Here is a 19,372-nt window from a genome sequence, read left to right on the forward strand (position 1 = left end):
GTCTCTACCCTGGCTAGGAGGGATGGGGGTTATGGGTGGGGCCACAGGAGGCATACCCCTCTGCCACCCCGAGGCTCTAGGGGTGGAACTGAGTTTTCTGTTGCAAGTGTCCAGCTGGACTTTGCCCAACAGTTCCCATTCCCCTAACACCCAGAAGTGCCTGGCCCCTGCAGTTCAGAGGAGCCCAGCTAGCAGGAGCCTGGACAGCCCAGGAGTCCTGTACTCCAGCCCTAAGACAACAGGAAGAGGCTGGTGTCCCTTATGGCTTCTCAGTGGGGTCCTGGGTTGTGAGCAGGAGGCTGTGGTGTGAAGTCCCCAGCTTCAAGGATGCCCCTGCATGACAGGGTTGGGGCCCTGGAGCTTCAGGGGTGCTGGTGTCTGCAGCGGGTGGATGCTGTGACAGTCCCACAGTGAGGGGCCCCTTTCTCTTAGGGGCCACAATCCCAATACTTCAGGGGCCGAGAGCAGTAGTGACACACCTGACCTTCCCAGCCATGACCCCATGTCATCCCCCAGCAGCCCTGCGAGGGTACAGATGAGGGCATTTACACTCAGGGAGGCTGAGTCTTGCCCAAGGCCACACATCTGGGAAACAGCAGATGTGGCTGAGTCCAAAATTCACATGTTTTATTTCTTAGGGGAAAAATACAAATCTTATACTTCATTTGTTGTCATTAAAGCACTTGTTTATTCAGTCTCTTTTTCATTTAAAGGTTTTCTTAGTCGCTTTTTCAAAACACAAAATAACAAATGCACATTGGAACAAGTGACGCAGCGTTGTGTCAACTGGTCATTGCTTCCCCAGCTCCCAGTGTTGGCAGGCTCAGGCGTCTCCTTCCAGGCCTTTCTCCAGGTCCAAGCATCCTTTTCGCCCTCAGGGTCTACCTGCCTTCTGGATGGTTCTTTCCTTCTTTGGCACGGGAACACTTCCAAAGAGCCTACTATATGCCAGGCTTTGTCATGAGTGCCGAGCTGGGCAGGCTCAAGGCAAAATCCCACCTTTCTGGAAACTGTGAGGACAAGCGCACAAACAGGTAAATGCAAGGCTATCAGCTCCACAGAACAGGGAATTCGGGTGTGCTTATTCATGGCTGCACCCTCGGCCCCTAGAGTGGGACCAGCCACACAGTAGCTACTCAATAAATGTGTGTTGGTTGAATGAATGAATGAATGAATTTGCTGAGATGAAGAATCCAGAATGTGGAGCCAGTCTAGGGGGAAGTTGATGTTGAACTTGAGATCCCTGTGGGCCACCGAGGGAGGAGGGCAGGGGTCAGCCACCCTGCGGTGTTGGATGTCAGAACTTGGAGTGTGGCAAAGAAATGCAGCAGGAAGAAGTGTCCCTTTGGCTCAAACTCAGCTGCTCCACCCCCATCCCTTCCCAGGGTACAGACGGGAGGGTCTGAGCAAGGCCCCCTCCCATCGAGCCCCTCCAGCCCCAGACTGGCCAGCCCTGCCTCCCTCCCTCTCCTAAGCCGCCCCAACAAAAGCTGCCGTTGTAGGAGCCGGGACCATTGTAATTAAAAAGGAAACATAATAAAGCCCCTCTCTGAAGCCAAATCCCATCCCTAGAGCAGACGCCCGGGCCCGCCCCTCACTGCCCACTGAGGACACATGGCCCCTTTGTGTGCCCCGGGTGAGGGCCACTCCTGCCCTGCCCCACCCGGTCTCTGCCCACCCTCCCCTTCCTTCCCTAGCACTCTGATGGCCCAGTATCCCTGCTGAGAGAACCTGGCCTCCTTTTTTTGCAGGGGGGAAACTGAGGCCTGAAAAGGCAGAGCCTGGACCTAGGCCTCCTGACTTCCAGCCCGCTGCTCCCTCAGCCCAGCATCTGCCCAGAGGGAGCCATCTCTCCTGGGATCCATGCCCCAGAGCAGGGGTCCCAGAAAGACAGTAAAGAGCCTCTTCTCACACAGCTGAGCTCCAGGGACCTCTGAGAGACCGGGTGCTGAGGCCCAGAGAGGTTTGATGGTCCTGAGGCCACACAGCAGGGCAGAAGCAGACCTAGGACAAAGCTCCAAGTCTGCACAACTCTCTGTATGGAGCCACCAGCTTGTCCTGAGCACAGAATCTGTCAGGGGCCCTGAAGGACTCGGCCTCCGAACGTCGGCGTCAGGTCTCTGGGCAGGCTGTAGAAGTGGGTGAGGGATGAGGAGCGCCCCCTGCCTTCCTCCTGCACTGGAGTGAAGACCGCTGCAGGGGAGATTAGAACTCCAGGAGGCCTCCAGAGGTGCAGGACAGGCCTCCCTGCACCAACGCAAGTGGAAGGTTGGCCATGAGTTCTCAGTGAAGACAACAGCCAATCCCCTGTCCTCTGAACTTCTGAACTTCCGGAAACTAAGCAGTCTCTTCTCCCAAACCTGCCAACCCCAGCTACCCTGGCCATCTGAACAGCCTCCGACACGGAGGTCAGAGCTGTCCAGCCGTTTCAACTTATCCCAGGGGACCTCTCCTCCGTCATCCCCAAGTCCTTAGCTGGGATCAGCCCATGGCTAAATGATGGCATTGGCTAAGGTTATCTGTGGTCCTCTCTGCCTCCCCTGTCAGGGATCCTGTTCCAGACTCCGGCTGTCTCCCCCCAGCACTCCCACCCACCTTCTCCCCTGGTTATCAGTAACCCACACAGAGGCGATCACAGCAGCAAAGGCTCAGAGGGAAGCCAGGGGAACACCACAAGCCTTCAAGTGACCAAGGATTGGGTCCCCTTCCTAACAGCGCAATGTTAGGGACGGTGATGGCAATATCTGGGGCATGGTGCCCCACTGCATGCATGGATGGTCACGTCTAGACACTCGTTTGAGACACAGGCACCTCAGGGTGTGCGGAGAAGCAGGACTATGACCAGGAAATGGTTATGTTCACAGCAAGAAGCCACCATTCATGGAGCATCTCCCGGAGGAGCCGTGCTCATGCTGCCTCCTTCAAGCCTCCCTTCCTTCCGGGGAAAATAATCACCATTCCCATTTGACAGATAAGGAAACTGCTCCAGCACATCCGGCCAGGGAGTGGTGGAGTTTGGATTCCAAGTTAGATCTGTCTGGCCCTCACCCTCTGCAAGAGGATGTACAAAATGTCTAACACCCAGCCCGTCCCATCGGACACTGTGACATCAATCCCACCCTTTGCACGGCTAACCCCTTCAGAACTAAGTGGGGGTACAAAGGTACCACTCACCCGCCTGTTCTAGTACATCAGCCAACCCAGAAATTCCCCAAAAGTGTGTGTGCATGTGAGAGTGGGCGTGAGTGTGCATACGTGTGTGCCCGTGTTTGTGTTCAGCAGCATGCTAGACAGGCCTGGGACATGGGACCCATCCATGGCCTGCCATTTCCACCTCTCCCCATGGTGCAACCACCTTGGCCAAAAGGACTGGGGCGGGGATGCTCCTGGGCACCAAGGGCAGGGAGCAGCCAGGAGGGGGGCAACGTGGGCCCCACGCACTCCTGTGCTCCAGGAGCCAGCAAGGGCAGGCAGGGATTAGGCAGATAATGCCTCTTGTAAGAACAAGGGATTGTTGCAAAGGGGAAACTAGAGTGGGGGATTGGGGGGCCAGTTCAGATTTCCCTGGGGGTGAAAACTGAGCCCCCGGGAAGAGGCGCCCTGACTGCCAGGGCCTAATCCCTGTGGTTCTCGCCCAAACCCCAAAGAAGAGGCTGTTCATGGGCAGCAGATTCCTGGGATTCATTAATTCAGGATTTGCAAGAGGGGCTACCCGGCATCCCTCCCGACAGGCAGCAACCTGAGCAGGGCAGGTGGGTGCTGGTGGTCAGGGACACCCTGGGAGCCACAGGGAAGGGAGGCTAGGCTGGGAGCCCCAGGAGCCTGGGGGCAGCTCAGGGTCTGCTCTGGCAATGAAGGGAGCAGAATCTACTCCCAACTTTGCCTCACCCCAGAGCTGTTTGCCTGCCTGCCTTCCTCCTTCCTTCCCTCCTTTCTTTCTTTTCTTCCTCTTCTTTTTTTTTTTTTTTTTTTGAGACAGGGTCTCACTCTGTTGCCCAGGATGGGGTGCAGTGGCACGATCTCAGTTCACTGCAGCCTCAACCTCCCGTCCCACCTCAACCTCCCGGGTAGCTGGGACTACAGGCGTATGCCACCACACCCAGCTAATGTTTGTATTTTTTGTACAGACTGGGTTTCAACATGTTGCCTGGGCTTGTCTCAAACTCCTGAGCTCAAGCAATCTGCCCACATCAGACTCCCAAAGTGCTGGGATTACAGGTATGTATGAGCCACCATACCCAGCCACCCCAGAACTATTTCTGTTTTACCAGTTTTTAGTTACTAGATTTTTCTCCTTCTCTTTATGAGATATAATTTACACACAGTAAAATGCACAGGTCTTAAATGTACAGTTGGATGAGTGTGGCAAGTATCTACACCCAGGTAACCACCATGATTAAGATCTAGAATATTTTGTCACCCTAGAAGATTCCCCTGTACTCCTTCATGTGAGTGCCCTGACCCAGGCAGCCACCGATCTGCTTTCTGTCGCCATAGATCAGTTTTGTGTCTTCCAGAACTTTCGTAAATGGAATCCTGCCGCCTGGCTCTGCAGTAGCTCCAGCCCCATGTTCATGTGAGTGGTTGGGTTTCTGTGGAAGATTTCATCCCAGTTGAGGGCTCCCTGGCTAAAATCAGGGTGCAGACCCTGGGATCTTCCCAGGCCTGAGGATTCTGGACTCCTGTGCATCTGAGTCTTTGGATTCACCTCCTGGATTTTTTCAAAACTTCCACCCCCTTCCTGTCCCAGCCCAGTTCTGTGTCAGTCCCTCCTCCTGTGACTTCCACCTCTGACCTCCACCCCAACCCTCAGGGTCCCCACAGTTGCTTGCCAGCCCCTCCCTCAACCACTCCCACCTCCACCTCTACTCCAGAGCAGCTTTCCAAATGCATAAGCCACTCTCCTTCTAGAATCCTCCATGTCTCCCTGTTGCACACAGGAGAAGGTCTGAGCATCTCTGCCTGGCATTCTAGGACCTTCAGGATCTACCCTGTCTCCATCCCTCAAATCTCATCCCTCACACTCTGGGCTCCACCCACAGAACCACTCTAGGCAAAACCAGTGCACCGTTTCTCCCTCTTACCCTCTTCCACGCCTGTACTCATGCCATTCCCTCAGGAGCCGCCTGGAGCCTACTTAATCACTGCTGTCCCAGGAAGCCTGCCTTGAACTCCCCCACCCAGACTGGGTCATGTTCCCCCCGCACCTCCTGCCCCGTCGCCAGGTCTTCCATGCCAACACCTCCCCGCCTGCACCCCCTCCCCCACCTTGAGTTCCAGCCTCCTGGGATGGTGTCTAGTTCAAATCTGGATTCCAGGGCCCAAGCCAGGGTTGGCACATCATAAATCCAGCAAGGTCCTGCCCTGGCATCTCCCCTTACCCTCCTCAGCCCTGGCCTGCACACACCTGGGCATGAGGTTTGAACTGGACTGGATTGAATTGGCAAGGTGGCACTGGGACACAGCTGAGACCCAGGGTGGCAGAACAGGCAGGAAGGAGGAGGCACATCAGGTTTCTCCAACAACTGGACAGGTCTGGGTTCAAATACTGCCCCAACAGTTGCAGGGCTTGGCAAAGTCACCTCAACCCCTAGGCTTAAATTTCCCTGTCTATAAACGGAGCCTGCCAATAATATCCTCTTCACTGTGTGTGTGTGTGTGTGTGTGTGTGTGTGTGTGCAGTGTGTGTTTATTTGTATTTTTTAGGATCCATTGACATTCTGTGCTCTAAAGGCCTTGCCATAATGTTGCCTCTGACTGTCACTATTAAGGTGAAAAGAGAGAGGACAAGAGGGAGGGAGAGGTAAGTGTCCCAATGGGAACGGGTAGGAAAGAGGGGATCTCCACCCCTCTAAGACCAGCTGTCTCCTCCCCAGCCTCCAGAATCCCCGCCTCACACACTGAGCCCAGCTTGTCTCATTGACCTCCCACACTGGCCTGCCTGCCTCCCAGCTTGGCTAAAAGCCAAGAGGCTAAACTTAGCAAGTCAGGCAAAATCAGGCAGAAAGCAGGTAAGGCACCGATGTTCATAGCAGCATACTCACAACAGAGCAAGCCAAAATACAGAAACAACCCATGTGCCTGTCACCAGATGAACGGATAAACAAAACATGGAATGTTCCTGCAATGGAATATTATCCAGCCATGAAAAAGGAGGGAGTGACACACGCTACGACATGGATGAACCCTGGAAACACTGCGCTAAGCGAAAGAAGCCGCATATCATCTAATTTCCCTCACACAAAATGTCAAGAATAGGCAAACGCATAGAGACAGAAAGTGAACCGGCAGTTGCTCAGGGCTGGGGGGTGGAAGCATAGAGGAGTGATGACTAAAGGGTGCACAGTGTCTCTTTGTGGTGACGAAAACGCCCTAAAATTGACAGCGATGGCCAGGCATGGTTGCTCACACCTGTAATCCCAACACTTTGCGAGGCTACGGTGGGAAGACTGCCTGAGGCCGGGCATTCAAGACCAGCCTAGGCAGCAAACTGAGACCCTAGCTCTACAAAAAACAATTTTTAAATCAGCCAGGTGTGGTGGAGTGTGCCTGTAGTTCTAGCTCCTCGGCAGGCTGAGGAGGGGGGATCACATGAGCCCAGGAGGCGGAGGCTGCAGTGAGCCACGATCACACCATTGCACTCCAGCCTGGGTAACAGACAGAGACCGCGTCTCTGAAATAAATAAATAAATAAATAAATAAATAAATAAATAAATAAATTGACAGTGTGGCAATAAATTGGTAGTGGTGATGGTTGCACTGCCTGTAAACATACTAAAAGCCATTAAACTATATACTTTAAATGGATGAATTATAGGGTATGTGACTTCGAGCTTGATCAAGCTGTTTTAAAAAGAACAGATGTGGCCTGGGTGCAGTGGCTCACGCCTGTAATCCCAACACCTTGGGAGACCAAGGCAGGTAGATCGCTTGAGGTCAGGAGTTCCAAACCAACCTGGCCAACATAGTGAAACCCTGTCTCTACTAAAAATACAAAAAAAAAGAAAGAAAATTAGCCGGACGTGGTAGCAGACACCTGTAATCCCAGCTACTCAAGAGGCAGGAGTTTGAGAATTGCTTGAACCCAGGAGGCAGAGATTGCACTGAGCTGAGATCTTGCCACTGCAATCCAGCCTGAGCAACAGAGTGAGACTTTGACTCAACAACAACAACAAAAAAAAAACCCCAAAAAACTAAAGGCTGGGCGCAGTAGCTCACGCCTATAATCCCAACACTTTGGGAGGCCAAAGTGGGTGGATCACCTGAGGTCAGGAGTTCGAGACCAGCCTGGCCAATATGGTGAAACCCGGTCTCTACTAAAAATACAAAAATTAGCCAGGTGTGGTGGCACACGCTTGTAATCCCAGCTACTCAGGAAGCTGAGGCAGGAGAATCACTGGAACCTGGGAGGCAGAGGTTGCAGTGAGCCGAGATCGTACCATTGCACTCCAGCCTGGGCTACAGAGTGAGACTCCATCTCAGAAAAACAAAACAAAACAAACAAAAAAGAACAGGTAGGGACAGATTGGGAAGTAGGCCTCCAGCTGGGGGACAGACTGATGGCCCCCGGCAGGAAAGTCAAGCCCTGGATTTCACACTAGCTTCCTTGTTCTCCCAACAACCACGAGGGAAGGTTGTCACCGTACCTATTTTGCAGAGCAGAAAGCTGAGGCTTGGAACGTGCCACCTGAGGTCATACAGCTGGGATGCTGAGATTCGAAATCAGAGAGAAGGGCCTGGCCCGGGCCTGCCCACCGTGCCCCTCCTTGGGCTTCCCTGACACTCCCAGAATGTGAGGCTGGCATCCCCAGCCTGGCACAGGCCACCCTCCGATAGGCTGGAGGGTAGAGGGAGCGGCCACTATGCTGGCACCAGCCCCAGGCATGTCCGCACAGGTGTGGGCATCCCGGCTCTGCCCCAGCGACTGCCTGGCCCTGCACCCCTGGCCAGGGCCTCATCCCCACCCTCGGGGCAAGCCCAAGCAGCTAAGAACATCTGCCCCGCCTGAAGGGGATCACCCTGGATGCCGGAGGCACCTGGCGCCCCTGGGGTGGCATCTGGGACTGGGCTGGTGGCCGGGCATGAGGGGTAGCAGGTGTGTGGCTCCAGAGGGGACTCAGACCATGTGCATCTGCATGGTGTGTGAGCCCAGCTGCAAGCACATATGTGCGGGTGCGGAGGATGCGCCAGCCCAGGGCTGCGAGTGCGTTTCAGTGTGTCCTGCTGGAAGTGGAGATCGTGGGTGTGCAAGGGATGAGCCTGGGGACAATGAGTGTGCAAATGTGGGATGCCTGGGAGGCAGACGCAAGGGCAACAGTGGGCTGGGGCCTAGTGAGTGTGCGAGTGGGTCTGTCATGAGAGGCGTGTGGCAGGATGCGCACTCGCTCATGTCTCCTCCTCTCAAATGGCTGTCACCCCACAGGGCCTGCCCAGCCACCTCCTTCATTTATTTTTCTCTCCTTCTTGTCTCCCTTCAGGCTGTGAGCATCTAGGGGGTGGACACAACCCCCGAGGCCTACCCGCCACTTGTTACAAATTACAAAGCCGTGGGAGAGTGCTTGCCTCTGAGCCTCAGTTTACACATCTGTACAATGAAGATAAAAAAGTTCCTACTGCAGGAGGTTGCTGGGAGACATGGACGAGAGTAAATACAGAATGCAGCAGCCCAATGCAGAGAGTAAATGCAAGAATTCAGCGGCCCAGTGAGTGGAAACATGCGCCCCCACCTCTCCGCTGATTTTGCCCTGGCCACTCCCCTCCCGCCAAGGCCCCTGACAGTTACGGGCTCCAGGCAGCTCAGGGACGTAGGAAACTTCTGGGGTCAGGACCCACCCTCCTGGGCGGGCAAAGGCAGGCCCGGGGCAGCTTCTGGGGAGGTGACGCCCAGAACACCAGGTGTTCTGCCTTGACAAGGACAGGTGAGGATCAGAGGACAGGGTGCGGGCTCAGTACCAACATGTATTCATTCAGCAACCCCCTTCTAGGCACTAACTGTGCCAGGGCCTGCGCCAGAATCTACAGAGCCCCCAACCCTGTCCGCCAGGTGTCTGGCAAAGGAGGAGGTTTTCATCCAGTGTGGTGTGTGCAGGACGGAATCGCAGAAGCACAGATGAGGACCCCAGAGCCAGCCTGGGGTGGCCCAGTGACGGGTCCCAGAGGAGGGGGCTACGGAGATGGGACTCCTGAAGAGCAGTGAGCCAGGTGTTCCAGGCTGAGGGGACGTCTTGAGCAGAGGCCTGGTGCCACGTGAGCATCCACCTTGAGGTAAGAAATGATGGAGACAGTGCTGGAAAGGCTGTTAGCACCAGCGGCAGGTTAGACATAATAAGGTTAAGTCCTAAGGTTCAGTCCCAGTGGTGAAATCAGATATTGGTAACGATCGTTACTCTCACCCCACCTCAACAGGGGTCTCGTGATTTGCAAAGTGCTTTCATATCTAGGATCTTCCTTGGCCTTTGTTGCAATCCTACCATGGAAGTGGGATAAAAGGCTCACTCATCCCTTTTTACTTTGGCCACTAGGGAGCTCAAAGGCTACGCTGAGCACTTACTGGCAATTACAAAGACAGCGCAGACATTACTTCTCTTTCTACACCTGTACACCTGCTTTTCTCTCTTGTACTTTGATTTTTCTCCTGGTAGTCTTTTTTTTTTTTTTTTTTTTTCAGATGAAGTTTTGCTCTTGTCACCCACGCTGGAGTGCAATGGCACAATCTCAACTAATCACAACCTTGGCCTTCGGTTCAGGTGATTCTTCTGCCTCAGCCTTCCGAGTACCTGGGATTACAGGCATGTACCACCACGCCCAGCTAATTTTGTGTTTTTAGTAGAGACGGGGTTTCACCATGTTGGACAAGCTGGTCTTCAACTCCTGACCTCAGGTGATCTGCCTGCCTTGGCCTCCCAAAGTGCTGCGATTACCAGCGTTAGCCACCGCACCCAGCCTCCCTGGCAGTCTTTTGGGGAGTAAGAGGGCAAAGAAGAGGGCAAAGAAGAAGTTGCCACTGATGGCATATTTTGCTGGGGTCAGGGAAGGCTGTGTGCACACACCCTGACCCAACCAGGCACCCAACTCCCTTATTCTCCCACCAGGCTCTCTCCCATCATCCCTTCCAGCAGACCCTCTTTCTAAACTCTGCCTGGCACACTGTCAGCTCCAAAGGAAACTGAGCCCCGGAGGGAGATGTCACCTGCCCCAAACCTCTCAACAAGGCCAGAATCTGAGTCTCTGGAGCCCTGGCTTAGGATAGTGCTACCCTTCACCTACAAGAGCAGCCCTTCACCCCCGTGTGATGGGGAGTATGTCACTGAGCCTCTGAGCCCCCGCTCGAAGCTGGCTTCCACACTCACAGGAAGTTGCTTAAGGAGCTTAGAGGCGTGTTCAATGCTGATTGACTTTAAGCAAAGCAGAGCCCCTCCCTCTATTTCTACTTTGAAAGGAAACAATTTTCGGCTCCCAAGGCTGAGAGGAAGGTGTCCAAAGAGCCCTGGCTATGGGGCCACAGGACAGTGGCTTCTCCTTTCTGTGCCCCAGTTACCTCATCTGCAAAATAGGGAGGAGCGTGCTCTCCACACCCACGCACTCTCCTTCCTGGACTTCACACAGAGGACCTTCATTCCATCCTCCCCGTAATGACGGAAGGAGCTGGTGCTGTGCCCATTTTACAGATGAGGATACTGCAGCCTAGGCCACACAGCTCCCAGGTCTGAGTGAACAGCCGAGGTTCTTCACCGCGACGCCACACCACCTCTCAGAAAGGACAGCCTCCTGCACACAGCAGCGGGTACCTAAGGGTCAGGGACCTCTGGGTCCCCATGGTCCAGAACCTAAGAAGGAGGGTATTAGCCCCAAAGAGGCGTGGACCCCACCCTGGGAGCTGCTGGGCTGGGCATCACTCCAGCAGGGTCCCACCAGGGCCGTGTCGGCCACATGTGATGCAAAGTAATGACACAGCCTAATGGGAGAAGGTGCCAAAAACATGTGTATGTACAAACCAGCTGCCACCCAGCCAAACTGCAGCCCAGGATGGTTGCGAAACTCAGCCTGGCAGGTGGACCCTGGAGGTAGCTCCCAGGCGGGTACTGGAGCCCAGGCTGGCACCATCTGAGCCATGGATACCAAGGGCTGAGCAGGGCCACTGCAGGCAGGCAGGTGACACTCAGGGGCAGGCCCCTAGGGAGAGCCGGGCGGAATCAGTCCCATGCTGCTGGTTCTGGGCTCCCTGGTCTTCCTGCTGTGAGGCTGGAGGCAAAGCAGGATCCAAGGGAGCCCTTTCCGGCCTTTGAGGCTCTGTCTGCCTCCATCTCATCAAAGGTCAAGTCCAGCCTTCCTTGTGGGGAGAAGAAGAGGACAAAGGAAAGGTCAGGACTTGGAACACATCTTGGCTACCCTCTCACCCAGACACCCACCGATCCAGGAACCCTTCCAAGGTCTGCCGCTCATTATGACTCTGAGAAAATGACTTCATCTCCCTTGTACCTCAGTTTTCACAACTGTAAAATGGAGACAATAACAGTGCCACCCTCACAGGGCTGCTGTGAGGAGGCAACATAAGGCACGTATAGCCTGACAACAGTATAGCCTGGCATGCAGTGAGGTCTTGCTAACTGTTAGCCAGCGGTGTGCTGGTAAATGCTCACACACAGGGTGGGGCATGGTGGCTCATGCCTGTAATCCTGACACTTTGGGAGGCCGAGGTAAGCGGATCACTTGAAGTCAGGAGTTCGAAACCAGCCTAGCCAATGCGGTGAAACCCCGTCTCTACTAAAAATACAAAACTTAGCCGGTGTGGTGACAGGCACCTGTAATCCCAGCTACTCGGGAGGCTGAGGCAGGAGAATCACTTGAACCCAGGAGGCGGAGGCTGCAGTGAGCCATGATCACGCCACTGCAATCCAGCCTGGGTGACAGAGTGAGAGTCTATCTCAAAAATAAATAAATAAATAAATAAATAAATAAATAAATAAATAAATAGAAATAAATGCTTAACAGTAGGCTTCTGGGGGTATGAGGGGTCCTGGTTTTATAGCCCTGCCCAATTTCCATGGTACAAATACCCTCACCACCACCACTATCAAGCCACCAACACAACATCCCAGAACGCGAAGCTGGGGAGAACTGAGAACCGGCACGCTCCTGCATAGATAGCGTTTCCACCCTACATGAAAATGGAAGATTTTAGCACTAAGAGACGTTTATAGGCAGACATTTAGAGGCGGCTAGCAGAAGTTTCTTACACCCTTAAAGTAAAAAAGAACCACTATTATCTATTAAGAGAATAGATAATAGTACAATTATAGAGAGAATCTATAAGAGAAGACATAATAGTACAAATCTGTAAGAGACAGAGAATAGATAAAAGTACAATCTATTAAAAAATAGATAATAGTACAATTATTAGGAATTAGTGAACTGAGTGTTTATTATCTTTGTAACATGATTTGTTCAATTGCAAATTTATAAAATTTAACTTTTGGTGATAGCTGTCCATAACAGCCGCTTTGCAAATTCCTGAGAATTCACCAACCGGCTCTTGCAAGCCGGTGCAAGCCAGCTCCAGCTCACCCCTGATTTTACTATTCCGATTCTATCACACCTCCTTGTTTTCACATAAGCCACTTCTTCTGCTTGGAATACCCTTTTTTGTATGCCTTTTCTCTTGGCAAACTCCCACTGTTTCCCCAATAATCTAGATAATTCTGTGAAGACACCATGCCATTGATTAGAATCTCAGTGAGCCCTCATGACTCTATGAGCTAGATCTTGATGGCTCCATTTTTCAGATGAGGAGACAGGCTTGGCAAGGTCTGTCAGCTGAATGGTGACGTTCCTAGGGGGCCAGACTGTGTCAGGCATTGCCTTTTGCAGAGACGAGGTGCGCAGATGACTTTCCAGCATGCTCGGAAGAACATTTCACTGCCTGCTTGCATGTTCCCTCTCATGCCCTTGACTCAAGCATTGGGCTCCATTTCTCTGGGTTAGCATTGCCCTGTCTGGGTAGTCTGGGTACAGGAAGCTGGGGGAGGCCCTGGAATGGACCAGGAGAGCCAGGCAGAAGCTGGATGGGGCTGAAGGAGCCAGGAAGCTCTGGGACCCACTGCCAAAGAGCTGGGGAGCAGAGCAGGCGGGGAGGGCTGTGCACAAGGAGGCACTGACCGCCTGCCCGCCTGGGGGAGAAGCTTCTGGAGGAATGTAAGCTATGAGGGAGGAGGGGGCAGGCAGGCCCAGGCAGTCGCAGCATGGCCCCCTGGGGAAAGTGGTGGGGGAAGGGGGACATAAGCCAGAGGAGACCCTGGTAGGGCCCTTGGCCTTGGCAGCTGCCCACAAAGAAAGCAACCCCAGACTCATCCATCATGGGAGCTGGGAACCGAAGGGAGGAGGTACCTACTGGGGCCACGGCTGCCCAGCGAGGGCAGAGCCACTCTCCCAAGCCTCTGCTGAGACAGGGCGCTGGCACAGGGAAGCCACTGGGGTGTGGCAGCCAGAACTGGGTTCACACCCTGCCCAATCATTTCCTGGACGTGTGACCCCTTAGCATGACACCTCCAACCTGAGCCTCAGTTTCCCCTCCTATAACTCCACCTCTCAGAGTCACGGTGAGTCACACCCTGCGGGCAGCATCCCAGGTGTCTGGCCCATAGCAAGTGACCATTGGAATCACAATAATAAGAGCAGCCAGCCTCTACTGGGAGCTTGCTTAGGCCAGCACCGTGCTGCGAGCTTCCCACAGTCCCAGCCTTCAGCTTCTCAAGGCCCCTAGGAAAGGGCTAGCCCAGAGCTGCCCTGGATAGGAAAGAAAACCCAGGCACAGAGGTTCAGGGTGTTCCCAGGGTCACAGTACAGCAGTGAGTAGCTGGGAGCCTGGCCCTGACCCGAGCTCCGTGCCCCTCAAGACAGCAGGCTCCTCAAGGGTGGGCCCTGTCCTCAACCCCAAGCACGGAGCGGCAGACCGCAGAGCTCAGTGGCTGCTGAATGGACAGAGATGCCTCCCAGCTGTGCCACCACCCCAGTGACCCCCCAGATTTGAGACCAGGTTAGTTCACCACCCCCACCCCGGATCCAGGCCTCCATTGGCCAATGCAGACCCAGGCTGTTTTGCCCCCATAGCCAGCCTTGGCCCTGAGGGGCTGTGGAGCTCAGGCACCCCGTCTCAAGCTCCGTTTCCCCACTTTGCTACTGGGTGATGGGAAGAAGAACTCAGACGGGGTGGGAGCTCCAGCGGCTGCCTTCGGAACAGGAGCCAGAGGTGGGTGAAGGGGCTTCCTGCCTGGCGGGACTCAGGCCTGAGGACTCCCTACCACCAAATGGCTGCTTCTAAATCATCCTTACAAAATACAGAGATGACCCAAGAGTGCCCGTCCCCCCAGCCCTTGGGGGACAGAGGGAAGCTGGCTGAGTAAAGACAGTCCATGGAGGGGGAGGAGAGAGCTGCGGGGAATAAGAATGGACAGGGAGTGAGAGGGCTGCCCCCTGGTCATCAGGCCCCAGCCCTGCGTGCTCAAATGCACACACCCGAGCCCAGCCTGGGGAGGCCCTTCAATGCCTGCCAGGCCAATCCCTCCTCTCCACACGCCCTTCCAAGGGCTGGAGACCCAGGAGTCCTCACACCCCTGGAGCCTTTGGGGACCTCACAAATGCAGAGCACAAACACGAGGCACTTTGTACATTTTACCCCATTTTCCCCTTCCATCCTCCCTGTAGGACAGGTGAATATTTCTCCACATCTACTGATGAGAAAATTGAGCAGCCCAGAAAGGTGAGGTCACTTACCCAGGGTCACATAGTAAGGAAGGAGCAAAGCCAAGACCATGACTCTTGTCCGACCTGTCTGTCCTACCCCAAACCTGTGCTCCGGCTACTAGAGAACAGCTGGTGACCACATGCATCCTCCGCCACGTGTGCATGGGACATGGGCTCTACAACCTGGTCCCTGGGAAAGGGAAGAGCCATTTAGTCTCTCTGGGTCCGAGTGATGATGAAGATGGTGGTGAAGGAGGAAGGAAATGCCCCAGGGCTAGAACAGCGGTTGCAGGTGCATGGTCAGAGAAAGAAGCTGAGACTCAAGTCAAGAGAACCTGGGATCATTCCTGCATTGACATTCACAGGCTGTGTGGTCTCAAGCAAGGCACTTCCCCTCTCTGAGCCTCAGTGTTCTTGAGTGTACAGTGGAGGTGAGAATGCCTCCCTCTAGTGTTGACATGAAGGTCCAGGGACACCTATCATGCTAAGCATGTGGCACCTACTAGGTTCTCAATAATGGCTTTCTGTGTCCCCTTCCTCCACAGGATGTGAGCCCAAGACAACCTTTGTCCAAGCAGGTGGTCTTTCTGGAAGAATAGTAGGGAACTTGGTTCTGGTAGCATCCATGGCACCGCCCCAGCTTCCAAAGCTGCTCAGTAAAGACTTACCGGATGTCCTCAGACCAGCCCTGCCACTGGGACAGGAGGGCAAGTAAAGCCTGCGTGAATCGCTGTGACAGCACAGGGCTCTGCGGTTACAAGCAGCCAGCCCATGAACGGGGACTGTGTTTCCTCTGAGGGGCTTCCTGGAATGACGTGGCACCAGCTATCTCTGGAAGCCTGTGAGGAGCTGGGGAACCATGAGCCCAGACATCCAGGGTGGGGGAGCAGGGGCTACTAGCCACAAGAGCCAGCCTGCCCACTCCCATGTTGTCTGGTCCTCACAGCAACCGCCAGAGACACACAGCCCCTTCAGGGAATGGGGGTGACTGAAATTAAGCCTAGGAAATCATCTCTGGACCTCCAGGGCCTTGGAATGTGCCTGAGACCCAGGATCTGGGAGATGATGGGTGGATGATGGATGAATGGATAGATGGATGGATGGATGGATGGATGGATGGATGGATGGATGGATGGATGGATATATGAGTGGGCAGATGGATGGGTGGATGATGGAAGGATGGATGGATGGATGGATGAACAGATGGGTGGGCAGATGGGTGGGTGGATGGATGATAGGTGGAGGCACAGATGGATAGATAAGTAGATGATGGATGGGTGGGTGCGTAAGTCGGTGGATGGGTAGATGGATGGATGGGTGGACAGATGGGTGGGTGGATGGGTAGGTGGGAAGATGGGTGGATGGATGGATGGTTGGATGGGTGGATGGATGGATGGATGGATGGATGGATGGATGGATGGATGGATGTGTGAATGATAGATGGACAGATTTTAGTTCTGAAAATCCAAGTTTTGAACATTTCTGTGGCAGCAGCTGTCAGTGCCCACCTATACTCACTATCCCGTTACTCACTACAAATACCCATGACTCTGCCTCTACAGCCACAGAACATACTGGCCCAGAAGTGCCTGGAACAGCCTTCAGCCAAACACAGATAGGAGTGGAGGAAAAATACCCCAATTTCCTCCCCTTTGGAGGGGCAATGCTGAGGCTTGTTCTGCCCCCTCTCCCAGACGTCCCCAGGGGTCTATGCCCAGCTGGCCAAAGTGCTCACTTGCTGACTGATAAGCCCTCCTCTATTGGCCTCTTTCCCTTCCCATCTCATTTCCTGACTCATCAATCTGGACATTAGGAAATCACCTCCCAGATAAACTGTTTGCACTCAAATCCTTGACTCGGGGTCAGCTTTTGGGGGACCCAGCTTAAGACAACTACCTCTGCCTTTTGCCAGTTCTAGGACCTTGAACAAGTCATTCCATTTCCCATGCCTCAGTTTCCTCACCTGTAAAATGGGGACAATTATTTAATGTTCACAGCACATCCATGTGGTTGGCACTAGGCAGGGTCTACCGTGTGCCCTGCCTCACACTGGCACTGAGGGCACAGAGAAGAACAGCCACAGTCCCTGCCCTGGAGGAACTCACCAAAGATGGTGGAGAGGGTGGGTGCGAGTCCAGGCCACTGGGTTGGAAGACCCAGAGCCAAATCCTAGTTCTTCATATCTTCGCTGGGTGCCCCGGTCAAGTGACGCGTCGCTGTAGGCCTCAGTCTACCTTTCTGTGAAGTGAGGAGAGCACCAGCAACCACTTCATGGGGCTCTTGTGAAGAGAAGGAGAGAGAATGCAAGAGAAGTGGTCAGTACACGGCCTGACACACAGTGTGTGACAAAGGGAAGGCAGTGCCATTATCATCATTGTTAAGAAGGAAATGCATAAAGTCAAGCAAAATATGAGCTTGTGTAACTGACAGTTCAGTTGTTACTGAAGAGAGGGAGAGAGGTCAAAGAAGAGAGCCATTAGGTGGCCTGAGAATGAAGCTGAGATGAGGAAAGCCTCATGCAGGAAAAGAATCCTTGCTGGCCTTGAATTTCACTCTTAGTCATGCACGGAAATTCCCAGCCCCTGAAATTTTACTCTTAGACATGCATTCCTTTTGCTTAGACATTGCTCTCCCAGGCCTTGAGCTACACCACGTTTGTCCCCACTCCACAACCCATGCTCCCACCACTTTCCCAGAGGGCCTCACAGTTTCCCTGGCCTTGCCATGCTGTTCCTTCTACAGGCAGCTGTGCCCTCCCCGCAGCTAGAGCTGTGGGAAGCCCTTCTGAAGCCCACTCACAGCGATCCTTTCTGGCCAGGGCGGCATGAATAGGCAGGGGACCAACAGCATCATGCTCCCCGTGGGGCTTGGGAAAAATGCAGGGTCCTGGGCCCTGCCCTCTCAGATTTCGTCTGGGATGGGGCCCAGCCAGATTAGAAAACCACTTATTTGGCCATTCATACATGCCATATTACATATGGAGAAACTGAGACCCAAAGAGCATACACAGGAAAGTGCCCAGACCAGAGTTTCTAATTCCCCACCAAGCCCCCACCTTCCCCTTTGGGATAAAAGTTGCCTGGTAGGGGCTTCAGCACAGCCCCCTCTGGGTCCCGCTTCAGATGTCCCATCTGCCAGCCACACCTGCTCAGTCTAGGGGTCACAAAGCTTCCATGGGGCCACCAGGTGTGCAGCCCCAAAATGCTTCCCAGAGGCTCTGCCAGCGTTTGGCAGGTCACAGGACTTGGGTGCGGGGGTGGAGAGGACTCAGCCTTGAGTATTTAAATATTTGCTTTCTTACAGAATGGCATTCTTCAGAATATTAGCCAATTTGTATAGAATTAGTCAGTGCCTGCCCCCCCAGCTGCCGCACGGGGACTCCAGGGAAGAGGAATGTACCTGCAGCCTCGCCTGATGTGGAGGCTCCGGCAAGTCCCAGCACAAGATCCGCCTGCCTGCCCAGGACCAGGACGGGAGGGAGGTGGCAGCAGGGCAGACATGGATCCCAGCCACTCCTGGAAAGCCTGTGCCCCCACACGAATCATAAGCTGCAGCTGCCACAAACTTGCTCAGGAACAGCAGGGGTGAGGCCACCGACTTCCTTCACACATGTGCACGCAATCACACTCCCACTCACACACATCCTGGCTGAGCAAGCCTGGGGCCAGCCCTGGCCCCTGGGTCCATGTCCCCATGGACCAGCCCAGGAATCCCTGGAAAGGGGCACAAGATAACTGGTTGAACTCTCTGCCAGAGTTCCAGAAAAAGCCGCAGAGGTTATGCAAGAGCTAAATTCAAATTCCAACACTGCCTCTTAACTTGCTGTGTGACCTTGGACAAGACACTTTACCTCTCTGGGCCTCACTTGCCTCACGTGTAAAATGGGAATCATAAAGTGCTTACCTGCAATCATGTACGCGAATGTGCTTTCAGACACTGTGAAGTGCTGAATGCGCTCTGGGAGTCAAAGCCATGCTACCTGAACTTCCAAACAGGTCGTGCTCCCTCTGTAATGCATGTGTTTATGTTGATTAAATCAACAAGCACTTAGTGAGCACCTACTATATGGTGACTTTGAGGACATTATTTCTGCTTTCTGGGCCTCAGTATCTCCACTTATAAAACGGACAAGTTAGAACACAGCCTCCAACACTCCTTCTATAACTACCATGTTATGCATCTACAATAATCGTTCATGTAAAATTCTCTCACTAACTAAGAGAAAAGGTAAGAAGAAAGAAAGAAGTTCTTGGTCAGGCATGGTGGCTCACATCTGTAATCCCAACACTTTGAGGGAGGCTGAGCTGGGCGGATCACCTGAGGTCAGGAGTTCAAGACCAGCCTGACCAACATGGGGAACCCCGCCTCTACTACAAACACAAAAATTAGCCAAGCATGGTGGCGGGTGTCTGTAATCCCAGCTACTTGGGAGGCTGAGGCAGGAGAATTGCTTGAACCCGGGAGGTGGAGGTTGCGGTGAGTGGAGATTGTACCACTGCACTCCAGCCTGGGCAACAGAGCAAGACTCCATCTCAAAAAAAAAAAAAAAAGAAGAAGAAGAAGAAGAAAAAGAAAAGAAAAGAAAAAGAAAGAAGTTCTTGAGAGGGCAATGTCCAAGCAAAAGGAATGCATA

General features: G+C 53.7%; 1 long non-coding RNA gene across 1 annotated transcript; it reads right to left on the reverse strand.

The window, feature by feature from the left end:
• Positions 1 to 688: 688 nt before the first annotated feature.
• LOC139356906 (uncharacterized) lies at positions 689 to 17,943 on the reverse strand. The gene is made up of 3 exons (XR_011609433.1): positions 17,884 to 17,943; positions 16,845 to 17,018; positions 689 to 1,010 (listed from the first exon to the last, which is right to left on the reverse strand). It is a non-coding gene; the product is annotated as an uncharacterized lncRNA (long non-coding RNA).
• Positions 17,944 to 19,372: the final 1,429 nt, after the last annotated feature.

This window comes from Macaca nemestrina, chromosome 1 (assembly GCF_043159975.1).
Source record: "Macaca nemestrina isolate mMacNem1 chromosome 1, mMacNem.hap1, whole genome shotgun sequence".
Classification (NCBI taxonomy): domain Eukaryota; kingdom Metazoa; phylum Chordata; class Mammalia; order Primates; family Cercopithecidae; genus Macaca; species Macaca nemestrina.